The following is a 13,032-nucleotide window of genomic DNA, read 5'->3' on the forward strand; positions in this document are numbered from 1 at the left end:
TGGAGTTATGTCTATTTACACCAGCTGAGGAGCTGGTCAACTGTCTTCAAAACAAGAATGAGGACTCCCCTGATGGGAAAGTTTCTAAAATTAATTAGCAGAAGCAGCTAGTGAAATCCTATTTCTGTAAAATGATGATAAACATGCTTGGTTGGGAAATTAATAAATGTGTGTAATTGGGCATAGACAGGGGTGAGGAGTTAAAATAGCTGTTGGTAGGCCTAAGCTGACAAAAATGAAATTCATAACAAGGCAGGGGGCTTGTGCTAGTTTCAACCTACCGCTTAAGCCCTGTGTCAAGCCCTATGTTAAGTGGGGCTTAAGTGATGTGTACATGGGCCCTCTGCACCAGAGTAAATTTGATTCTGTGTGAGTGAAGATCTGCAATTTGATCTGTAATGCAGATATATCTTTCCAGGATCTGCAACTGCAAGCTCTCTCTTGCAGTATTTAATTGAATATAGCAGCAATGCATAAGAAATGACTTCCATTAAAAATGAATCTCTTCCAGATCATTGCTTTTAATACTCCCGCATGTCTCGAAACATTGACCTCGGCTGACTGTTTGGTTTTCAGGTATTAAGTGGAGTGGCCAGGGAGAGAGAGAAAAAGAAAAGCCTTCATAATAATAAGCTACACTGTTAATCAGTCATTTGCTGATAGAATGCAATGTCTGTGCTCTTTAATAAACAGGTAGATTGTGAATGTGAAATAATCAAAGTGAGGCTCCTATGAAACTCTGCTATAAGATATTTTGAATAAGGCTCTACAAAGCTGCTAATTGGATTCAGGAAGTTGTAGAGTCATTATCCTATAACACTGTGTTGCTTTGAATAGAATATGAAATCCATATTTCTAGAGACTGTGTTTTCCTTGTGATTAAAATGTAAAAGGAAATGAGCATGCATATATATGGGTTTTCAAGAATAAAAATGAATAATTAAAAATTAACTCATTGCAATTATAAAGCATTCACAATAACATTATTTTGCCATTTATCTTTTAATTAAAGATGTCCCATGATTCAGATTTCATAGGCATGAAATTAGCATGGATTTTTAATGTTTGGAGAAAAACACAGTAGGTTCATTGCACTGATGTATCTGGTGTGACACCATCTCGGTGTAAAATGAAGACGGGGAGAGGGATGCTGGGAACTACATATAAATCACTGATCTTTCACCTCTTAGGACAGTTTCACAATCAAATTGAGATGCTAAATGAGTTCAGCTTTTAATGTAAAAAGAGCCTAAATTACAAAAGCTCCACCATGTAAATAATTCATTCAGGAGCCACTGCTCAGGCAAAAGCTTGGGGCTGAATTAGTCTGAGGCCTCTATTATCTTTTACCTGGCAAAAGGATGATTAGTGGGAGAAATGTCACATTTATATTTTAAAAAAAACGTTTCAAAGATGACTTCCATCCTTTGGCACAAACCAACCATCTTAAAAAATGGAGAGCGATCGAGTGTCCCCTGTTATGATTTCTAGCTCCTGTATCAGGGCACCAAGTTTATCCAGAATAATCAATAACGCAGTGCTCGGCACATCCCAGGTGACTGTGCTGAATCGCCCTGCCATTGATCCACAGTCTAGCACACAGTGCCAAGTGTCCTTGAGGGAGGGGGCAGATCCCTCCAAGCAGTTATGCCTAGATTCTTAAGTCACCGCGCCAGTGCAGTCTGCATAGTCTCAAGTGTTAACTCAACTGTCAGTAGAGTACAGCAACTGCAGAGCAGATATACTGTATAAGGAGCAGTGAGTAACAGCAGCTCACTCATCCCTCCTAGTGTGAAGGAGGAAATGCACGGCTTCAGCTATTTTATAAAATGTCAGAAAAGGGTTAAATTAACCAACTGGGTGGGACAAAATGGGTATTTACTAATAAATACTCTTCTTTATAGATTTTCTCGTAAAATGGAATTTGATGTCTTCCCTGCATATAGTGTAGTTCATATACAAGGAGAGTTTCCTTTACAGGTGTCCTAGTATGGTCATCAGTAGAAAAAGTTGATGTTTACTCTTCTAGCAGTACCTCAGATGCCATAGCAATTGCAAGCCTGTGACTGGTAGCAGCTGCAGTACCATTGTGGGTAAATGTTGACTTTTTAATGAAAACCACTGTAATTCTGCTTTTCTCATTAGCAGATCTACAGAATGCCTACTTGGTTGCTGTGTGTTTGACTTGCATCTGTTACTTCCTTATGCAATGCCAATGGAAATAAATCAAAGAACTCACACAAAGACTGCAGGAACTGGCCAAAGAAACCTTGGTCTCTGCTACTTGGCAAAAGTCAACTACTTCACAAAAAACACAGCTGCATCTTTCTGGAAAAGGAAGAGCTCCCAATAACAAACGAAGAAATCTGAGAGGAATCGTATTATTCCATCCTTACCCTGATCGTGCATTTTTGGCTTTTCTCTGAGATTAATATCAAGCAGACCTTACATGCTGCTTTTAATGATGTATACATGCTTGTAAGGGGTCCTGGGAGATGCTCAGATACTACTGTTAGATGGGAGCCCTGTAAGTACCTAGACAGAGACCACTACTTTACATCTATCTTCAATCCTGGCAACTCTTATTCATTGCTACACTCCATGTTCAAGGCTGGCAGCTCACACTGATTTCCATGCCACTGGAAGTGTAGTCCAACTACTAGAAAGTGTATTCTAGTCTACAATCATTTGTGATATGAAAACAATGTGTATTCCTAACAATAAAAGGAGGCATTCATTATTTACACTGCGTAGCAAGAGGGATGGACACTGATCTATAGTAATAGGTCTTTTCTCTAATTTACATCTATTTCTTTTGAGACATGGCCAGACGGTTGTCTCTAACTTCTTCATAGTCCTAAAAATGCCCTTCATTTTGGTTTTCTCTCTGCTCCAATTGTTTCTTCTCCAGTCTCTTCACATGCTTTTCATGTTTTGAAGGTTAGCTTTTAGTGTCTATTCCATCTTCTGGGTGAGTTCCCATATTTGTGATCCATATCTCATTTCTGGCAGGTCACAGATGTCAGATTTTTTAAAAAGAGAAATCTTAGTCTTTATGATGCCATTCAGCCTGCCAAAGAACAAGGTTCAGCCTTGACTCTTCTCTAGACCTCATTGTCCTGTTTCGGAATATCACCTACAAATTGGCAAAGTTATAATGCAGTTGCTCGAAAAGCAGCGCATTGCAGACTCTAATCTGGAAGCTTTCGCTACTTTATTAGCACAAGATACTGTCCATATAGTCTTCCTTTATAGAAAAGAATTAAATAGAAATTATACCAATTAGGTTCTATAGCAGTTGAACAGGATTCTATAGCAGTTATACAGAAATTAACAGAGAATTCTCTCTTTTGTATAAGTGTTTTCAAATACAATCCTATAGAATTTCATAGCAAGTTAATAATTTTCTATTAAAAATTCTATAGGTCTTTTCGGGAGGTCCTATTTTTCTACAGGTAGTAACCCTTCTATTCCATTTGATGCAATACCACTCAAATTCTCATGGCCAGCAAATAAATGCATAACGTACAACCACACAGTTTTAAAGAGAGAGGGAGCGAAGGACAGCTTTATCTGGTAGGCCATGATGCTAGTCCCTGCTCAATGGCACTCTTATCTGGCTACAGTAGCTGTCAGAGAAAAAGAAGCATGGTCTAAAGATTAAAGTACAGGCAAGGCTTAGCAGCTGGGGCTCTCTGGAGTGGAACTCCGGTAAATATTTTCAAACCCTAGAGGCGAGCCACAGTGTGCCCAGAAGGGCTGAAGCCCCAAAACCCCCCAACCCTGCAGCTGAATGGCGTGGGGTGGGGGCTCCAGGAAATAATATATGAGAATTTAAGCCCTGAGTACAGGCCTAGGATTTTGGAAGTCTGCTGCTGACAAAGACTGGTTGTATGATCTTGAACACGTAACTTTATCTTCCTGTGCTTCAGTGGGGATAAAGATACTTATTAACCAATTGCTGGTTAATAAGCATAAGCATAAGTAACAGTATGAACCAAAGACTGTGAACAAGAATAGGCCCAGTCTTGCCAAAATAGCAATGCACCAGGTATTAACTAACACCAAATAAGCACATTCCTGACTGGAGAGGAAGGTACAGGAACACAGAGATATCTCATGTAACTACATAAATACAAAAACAACAAGGAGTCTGGTGGCACCTTAAAGACTAACAGATTTATTTGGGCATAAGCTACTCCTTGTTGTTTTTGTAGATACAGACTAACACGGCTACCCCCTGATACTTGACTACATAAATACATTCCTAAGAGATGGTACAAGAACACACTGACTCCTTGTAAAGATAAAGAGGGGATGACAGGATAATGGATAAGGACGTATTGTTTGAACTAGCAGGTACAAGGTAAAAGGATGGTAACTAACAATATCTGGAGGGTCATACATAGCTTGTTTGTATCAATGAATAAACGGAGAAGTCATAGGAGGGGCATATTGGTACTTGCTGAAGGGACAGCGTCCTGGTGTGCTGACTGAGCAGGTACCATTGTTGCAGGCATACATGTATTAGTATACCTGTAGCTCCTATGGGGCGCTAGTACCGTGCTTTGTTAACAACCACCCTGGTTGAGTGCCTTCATCACTATACTGAGCCTGTGGTCTTTCTTATGAATAACACTGAGATCTGCTGAATCGGTACGCTGCACTCTTTACTCGTGCAGCTGACAACGGAGCTCCAAGAACAGCAGCACTGAGCAGCTGTCATAACTTAACAGCCTTAACAACTCTCCGCAGCACTAACACCACCCATCACAAAGATATTGAAAGCCTTAATAAGCTAGTGCGTGTAAAGAGCTTTGAGATCCTCAGATGGAATGAACTACAAGGTCTTTCAAACACTTAACACATGTGCCTAACTTTATGCGTGTGAGCAATCCTAAGGCAGCATTTTTGCAGGACCGGGTTTATTAAATAGTATTACTCTTACATTGCACAGCCTTCCAAAGTTAATTTGGGTGGCATGAGGGTAACAGTGTATGCTGGAATAAAATTTTTATTGTAAAATTAAGAATAGTAAAATCTTGTCTATAAATGTTTTATAATATATTTATTGAAGTCATATATTATATACTTAGTCTTTCCTTAATAAAATATGTCAATAAAGAGAAAGCAATTTCCAGTCCATTATGGAACTTATGAGCAGGATAAATGTGCAGTTTATTGGACCATAGAGACGAGACTAGCAGTTGATCTGTCACCCTCTGTCAAACCTTAACAGGTAAGGATAGCTTGTCCACTTTAATCTATCATAGTTATGATGCTGAGAAGAGCAGTCAGTCCAATGACAATTATTATTATTTTAAACTACAACCTTTGATGTGACAACACCTATAAAGGTTATGGGCAAAAATGATAAAGCACTAATCAACTGTCCTGTACTAGTGATACAAACCGATGATGTCCAAAATGACGTTAAAATGCTGCTCTGTGACTTTTGTGCAGGATATTCCACAAAGAGGTGGGGGATCTAGGATTTTTATTAGAAGACACTACAGCCTCTGCTTTGGCACTCATAAGGGCTATGAAGATTGTACTTCTAGGGCCCAATATGGAAACTTACTGAGAGCCATCTGATGTCAGTGGAAGTTGAGGAAATCAGCATTTCAAAGGACTGGGCTCATAAGTGTAAATTTTACCTTAGGATATGACATTTTCACATCTTTGCACCTGGCTTTAACTTCAGATTTAGAGCCAAATCTTGAAATTCTTACTCAGTCCTTATTCAGGCAAAGTCAGAGAGCTTTGACTGAGTGAGTACATCAGGGTTTGTCCCATTATGAACAACTTCAATATGTGTTATTGAAATACACCTGATGCAGCTTCTTTTTTAACTACATGGAAACAGATTAATTTTCTCCCAACCCACACAACCACAAAATCACCATTAGAAAGAATTCACTCTATGAATGAGACACCCGATACACTGACTATACCTTTACAGTATCATATTTTGTGGTGAACAATAGGTTTTTGCATCTCTTTATCCCTCACTATCATCCCCTCTTGTAGTGTTTCATTCACTCTCTTTAATATCTCTAAAAACTGGATTAATACAAATTGCCTGATGATAAAATGGATGCACCAGTGTACCTCAGAACAGACATTCTGGAAGCAAAACTTTTGCCATTCCTCTTACAATCACAAGTTCACTGGCTAATGTGAGTTGGGGTTTTTGGATGATTTAGCAGTTCGTTTAGTTGAAAGCATGGGAGGCTGATTCATCAGAGACCCTTTTACAAATGTGTTTCTTGTTAGTAATGCAGAAACCACCAACACACCACACACCTTTACAAACAATAGGACTAGATTGGGTGTGCTAGATGAGCTGTGGCAAGATTTTGCCCATTCCTCTCCCTCCTTGAAGGTGTGTATATGTGTGACTGACAGGCTATGTCTACGCTGCACTGTTAATCTGGGTGATTTACACCTGGGGTAGGGTAACCTGGGTGCTAGCGTTCCCGCAGCAAAGCTGATAATACAAATAATAATAATATCCAAGTTATTGTGTCTTCGTTGATTCTGCACTTCCCCGTGTGGGTCTGGGGACATATCCCTTGGTTCTTTGTGCTGAGACACCTGAGGATTCGTTCCCAGTCGATTGTGGGAGAACTTGTCTGTCCTTTGGGGCACACTGTAGGAAGGGTATTATGGGACTATCAGCACTTGAGTGATTTACTCTGTGTCCTCCCTGCAAAGTGGGTGAGCTCCAGCCTAAGTTAAAGCAGAGCCTGGGCTCTATGCCATCCCCTTCCAGCTGGATCAGCTAGTCCAGGCTTAAAGCACCTCCAAACCTGAGTCAGAAGTTCTTCTCTGGGGTCGCACAGGAGTTAAAGATAAAATCTGGATAAGAGCCCAAAGTCACTGTGCAGTGTAGACATACCCTGAGTGAGTTAGCAGCACCTCCTAGAGTGTGTCTTCATTGCAACGTTAACCCAGGTTCTTACCTGGTTTTAGCCACACCCTCCTACCATCCACACACAAAAACCTTTGACCCAGTAGCACAGGTGCTTTGACACCAGGATATATTACCCAGCTGGGGGTGTAGCTTTGTAGCCCAAGCTCTGCTTTAACTTGGGCTGGAACCTGCCCACTTTGTGGTGCAGATGAAGGCTGTAACCCAGGTTACTTAACTTGGATGTTGATAGTCCTCCAATGCCTTCCCACAATTCCTGCAGGGTAGTATATTCCTGCCCTTCTCCCTTCTTTTGCAACAGAAATCACCTACAAGTTTATACATGCCCATTCAGCATTTAAACCCCATTCCACGAGGCCTGCTACATTTCTACACAACACTTGAACACAGATGCCCACCAATGTGCTCCTAGCTGACCAGACTCATAGCATAGAACAGCACAGCTTAGTGCCGTGCTAAGAACCATGTGATGTGTCCCAGAAGTCCTAGCACCTAACCTAGGTTAGTGCAGCACCAGTGTGGCTATAGCTACATGTGTGTGACTTAAGCATGGCTTAGAAGTGTGGAGGTTCACACTTGGCTTGGTTAACTTACGTTCCCAGGCCCTGGAGCCTGGACCGAAGCACAGATATACTGCAGCAAAGATACACTCTTACCCCTGCATTTCCAGGCCCCAATCCTCACAATCTATCCCAATAATGTATAAATAAGGGAGGGAAATAAACACCTTTCTCAGGTCTTCCACCAGCCAGTGTTTACACTATACTTTTACTTTCCTTTAAATTACTGGCCAGTGTACAAAGACTAAACCATTGCACCACAAAGGTGGAAGTGTAATCATGAGGGTTATTGAACCCAAGTACCTCCAGTGTATCACAATTACAGAGACACCTGTTCTAAATAACTTTGAATTAAAATGTTTCTCTGAAACAAGGGCATAAGGGGCAGTGTGGACCAACTGCCTCTCCAGTTCCTCCTCTACTGCAAATAAATTTAGGATAAGGATCTCAAGCAGAGGAGAAGGGGTGGGTAATGGAATACATGTAGGGCCATACATCTCAAAGAACACCAGCTACTGTACACGGTAAGTAACCCATCCTTCTTCTTTGAGTGACGGTCCCTATGTGCATTCCACTCAAGGTGACTCAGAAGCAGTATTCACTGAGGAGGAGGGTGCAAGGAGCCCAGTTGTACCACAGATTGAAGGTCTGCTCTGCTGCAGAAGGTGTCAGTTGTAGAAGCCTGTACAGTACTAGGGCGTAATGTCTTGCAAAGGCGTGCACAGAGCCCCATGTTGTTGCTCTCCAGCTCTCCAGAAGAGGAACATTTCCAAGTGAAGCTATCAAGGCAGCCTCAGCTCTAATCAAGTGAGCTCTCAGACTCTCTGAGGCAACGTTATCTGTCAATTCAGGGCAAAGCAGATGCAGCCCGAAATCCACCTAGAATGTTCCTATGAGGTGCCTGCTTCTCCTCTCATATGTTCAGTGAATAGAACAAATTGTTTAGTGGATTTCTTGAAGAGTTGTGTCCTCTGTAAGTAGAAAGCCAAGGCTCATCAGACATCCGGAGAGTGGATGGACCTCCCTGTGGGGATAGGGCTTCAGATAGAAGACAGGTAAGTGGATGACTTGGTTCAGATGGAATTCTGAGATCACCTTCAGACTGAATTTAGGATATAACCTTAGAGAAATTTTATCCCCATGGAAGACAGTATATGACTACTCATCTGGCTGAGGTGATTGCAACTAGAAAGGCAATGTTCATAGAAAGATAAGTGAAAGAACATGAGAGCAAAGGCTTAAATGGGGAATTTGCTGAGGTCAGGATTAGTTTCAGCAATGGAGGAAAGATTCTGACAAGGCCCTTCAGAAAGTTTATTGTAATTGGATGGGCAAAGATAGTATAGTTGCTGTCTGGAGGGAGGGGATGAAAAGTGCTAATAGCTCCCAAGTCCACTCATAAGAAGCTGGGGACAACCCCGACATTTTCAGAGAGACAAGATTGTCCAGAACACTTGGCATCTCGGTTTTAAACAAGGTTGTAAATCGTTTGATATTCTGTTTTATTGGGTACATTTATCCCAAAGTGCAAATGTACATCTGTTATATGATACCGAGTTGTTAACCAGTGTTAAAGAAAAGTATGTGCTTCACTAGATGCATAATCACATCACTAGTTTGCTATGTTAACATCCCCTTTATTTACAGAGCATTGCTAATATTTTTTGTTGCAAAAATAATTTCTTTGCATATTGATCGCTCCTGTTAGACAACAAGAGCAAAATCATTTTGGCTGTGAAAATTATCAGTTTTACAGTAGTCAAGTTATATTTAAAAATGATACTCTTCTGTCACTTAAACTGGTGAAGCATCTATGCATAAAAGACCAGTGATTTATTTGTAATGGGTGGAAAGGAAGCAGGAGAAATATATATTCCCTGGCTGGGAAGTTACTGAGGGCCAGATTCTAATATCTTACCTATGCAGAACAGTACGTTACTACTTGAGTGATCCCACTGAAGTCAGTGAGAGGACTCAGAGTGAGATCCTTCTCAACGTGAGTAAGGGAACAAGGATGTGTCCTTGAATGTTCACAGTATTGAGGGAACAGATTAGAAGGGGTGGTTTCCCTGTAGGCCACTAAATAAATCACTCTAGAAGATCATGGGGAAAGTTCAGACATGCTGTAAGTAGGGGTATATCTACTGATTTTACCAGAGGGGAAAAGGTGCAAACTCCATTGGCTTTTCACATGGAGAGACTTCAGTGAGTAAGGGAGATGTGGGTGGCCTGAAGTGGTCAAAATTATGGGCCAAATCCTTCCTTCTGCACACAGACCAAGTAATAGGGCTGTGTACAAGGAGGATATGCTTACGGGTGGTGGTGGGGGGGGAGGGGAGATGATCCTATCCCATCCTGTAGAGCAGCAGTGATGGGTGTTGTCTCTGCCTCTCTCCTCATGGAGGGGCGAGGAATGATTGAAAGACCCACACAGTTGTGGAGAAGGAGCAGGGCTGGTGGAGCCACAATTGAGCCTGTCCCCACCCCCCTTTTCCTTATCAGCCCCTCTAGAGTAATCTTCTGGCATAAAAAAAGGGGGGGGGGCAGGCCGGCCCTGAGCAGGCTCCCAGCACACTTCTCCCTCCACAATGCAGTGGAATAGTATAATAGTTCTGCTGCAGGCACTGTGCTTTGTGATCACAGATGAAGGGGTCAGGTTTGCCCAGATAAGAAGTACAGCATATCAAAGGATTAATAAGGGCTTTTCAAAAAGATGTATAAAGATTCTCTCCAAAATTTCCATTTAAATAAATTGGTATTCTTTTTTAAAAATGGGAGCCCATTTACACTATGTTCAGGCCCAAAACATCTGACGTGCACTTTCAGACACTAAATTACTTGAGTTACACCTGATACCAACAAAATGCACCTGGGCTATGTGGGAGTATCATAGGTCTTGTCAAGCATTCCAGCCGAAGTAGGCTGTTTAATGAAGCATAGAAGGAAAACATGTTTTAGAGGCAATACAAGACTGAGCTCACGTTTAAAGCAGGAATTTGCCCATCCCGATTCAGCAAAGCAGCAGATTTTCACTTCATGGAGCAGAGAAGGGGGAATTATTTGTCAGATGTATCTCCAGAAAAATTTGCTTATGGGAGAGTGTATGTTTGTGTGTGGAGGAGTTCTTGACCATTTTTGGGAGAAGGGTGTCCCCTGAAGGTTTCAGACATCTGTTCCAATGGGCTGCCCTGGAGATTTTTTATTTTTGGTTTGCCATATGAGAAATCTGTGCAGCTAGCATTGCACAGGTTTTCTTTCCACTAGGACTACTAGTTCTGTTGGAAAAAGGCAGATACTGAACGCACTGCATCATTCTAATTTCACTGAATACATGGGTTTAATCTACAGCAGGATGACACAGAGGCAGACATTTCAGACAGCTCCTCCACTTTCCTATCTAAGTGACCTTTTTTGAAGGCATAAATAAAACTGAGAAATTGAGGGCCCAATCCTTTAAAGTGGTCCTTCACTCTCAGCTCCTATCTGTCAGCACCTTGCAGAATTAGGCATGAAATTATATGATTCAAACAAAAAACCTATTGGGGCAAAACCAAAAACTGGAAAAGGAAAGATGCACTGTGAGTGTGTGTCCTACACTTGTGAGCATTTCCTTCTACATGTGCGCTCTATCTCAAGGTTATTTTATTATATTTTACAATGTCCCCCTTACTTATTTAGCAGCACAACAGAATAAACAGTCTGTAAAATCCACATTAATTGCTGGTAGCCATATGTACTGTAAAGAGAGCACCCTCCTGCTGTTTTGAATTCTATACCCTTTAGATGTACAATAGAGATCACAATTTATCCTGGAGAGGGAACTAAGTTAATATTGAAGAATTACAATTAAACCAAGACAGGAATACTCCACACTTTTCTTCTGAAAAAAAGAATAAACAAAATCTACATTCATGAAGGTCTGAATACTTATTTTTAACAGAGTTTTTCACATTAAAAATATGTATAAAGTTAGGATTTCCAGCAAATAGTGAGACACCTTATTCGTGATTCAAATTTTCTGACTAATTTGATGTAAGCCCACTTGACATTATGTAGGCCTACACCAGGACTCAGTAATCAACCAAGATAATGATTTGATGGTGGAGGAGAAAGGTAAAAACTATTTTAATTAATAGTGTTTGAAAGCTTACAGTCTGAATAATTTCTATGCTGTACACTTTTGTCAGACACTCAGAAACAGAAATTGCATTGCGACTATTTCTTGGGAGGATGTGCACACAAAAAATGCTTTGGGAGGATACTGAAATTTATTTCCACTATGGACACTTTACTCAATAAGAACCTCAGTTTGCTGATCCCTTCAGCTCTTTTTGAGGTCAGTGGGAGTTGAGGGCACTCTTCAACTCACAGGATCATACCCTTTCCTTTAGTTTGGAAAATTGCTGTGAAAACTGACCTATCCAGGACCTTAGTTTACTTCTTTCCCTCTACTATAATGATTGATGATAATAAAAAACCCTAATGATGTTTTATTTGCCAATCAAAAAAATAATTCACTATGGGCCAGTAGAATTTTGCAAAGTTGCAATACATTTTTAGTGACTCCAATTAGAAATTAGAAATGATATTTTCAATTGGCCTGTTGATTTGTTGTCATTCCAAGGAAAACAGGTAAGACTACAAGTTGTATTTAAAATGAATAATTTCTATAGCTAATTAGGCACAAATGTCTTTCTAATGAGGTTAGTGTTTATGAAAAAGAAATCTAACCACAATCAGATGAAAGTCACTAGAGGATTTTTTTATTTTATTTTGGTAATTTTGGTTCCATTTTGTCTTTTTTTGGGGGAGGTGAGGAGGGGAGAAAAATCTTTCCTCTTGAATCCATTTGTGAGCATTGAAAAGTGCAGTATAATAGAACATCAAAAAAAGAACAACTTCAAAATGCCAGTGCTATTTTCAGAAGCCTCTTGTTGCTAGATGAAGTAGAAATGATGGTTTATCAGTGCTCCAGAGGGACCAAGGGGAAACCCCCAACAGGAAACTTAACTTTCATCTACAAAGAAAGCTAACTTTAAACTTTATCTATGTAATTAAATGAAGGAAACTAGTCTGTGATCTGAAGGAGATAAAGGTGTTACTGAAGACTTTTAAAACTCCTCTATTTTTATTGTACTTGAGTCCGTGTGCTCTGTGCCTGTATGCAGTCCCTTCAGGAAGAGAAAGCTCTGGTATGTCATGCCCTTGATGGTATTCTGTTTCTATAAGGAAATGACAAGGATTCCTTTCAGTAAACTATCAAAAAATGAAGGCCCAGATTTTCCCCTGTGTAACACAAATGCCCCTAGGTGGGTCATCAGCAGTGGGGATTGAAGCTGGGATCTATAGATCTTAATGTATGAGCGTCTACAGCCTGAGGTAAAAAGACCACCACGTTTTAGCCAAGGCTGTATGTAGCAGGCGCATCAATCTCTGATTGGCTTTAGACACCACCAGGGGGAAACATAGCACCACACCACGTGGGCATGGCTTAAACTTGTGATGTGACCCCCTTTGTATCACACAACCAGGAGATAC

At 40.7% G+C, this 13,032-nt stretch overlaps 1 protein-coding gene across 5 annotated transcripts in view; it reads right to left on the minus strand.

Annotated features, from left to right (window-relative positions):
• The window catches only part of FARS2 (phenylalanyl-tRNA synthetase 2, mitochondrial), a 398,911-nt gene that overhangs the window by 15,039 nt on the left and 370,840 nt on the right, over positions 1-13,032 (minus strand). The gene's annotated exons all lie outside the window — the stretch shown is intronic.

The sequence above is a fragment of the Malaclemys terrapin genome, chromosome 2 (assembly GCF_027887155.1).
Source record: "Malaclemys terrapin pileata isolate rMalTer1 chromosome 2, rMalTer1.hap1, whole genome shotgun sequence".
Taxonomy (NCBI): Eukaryota; Metazoa; Chordata; order Testudines; family Emydidae; genus Malaclemys; species Malaclemys terrapin.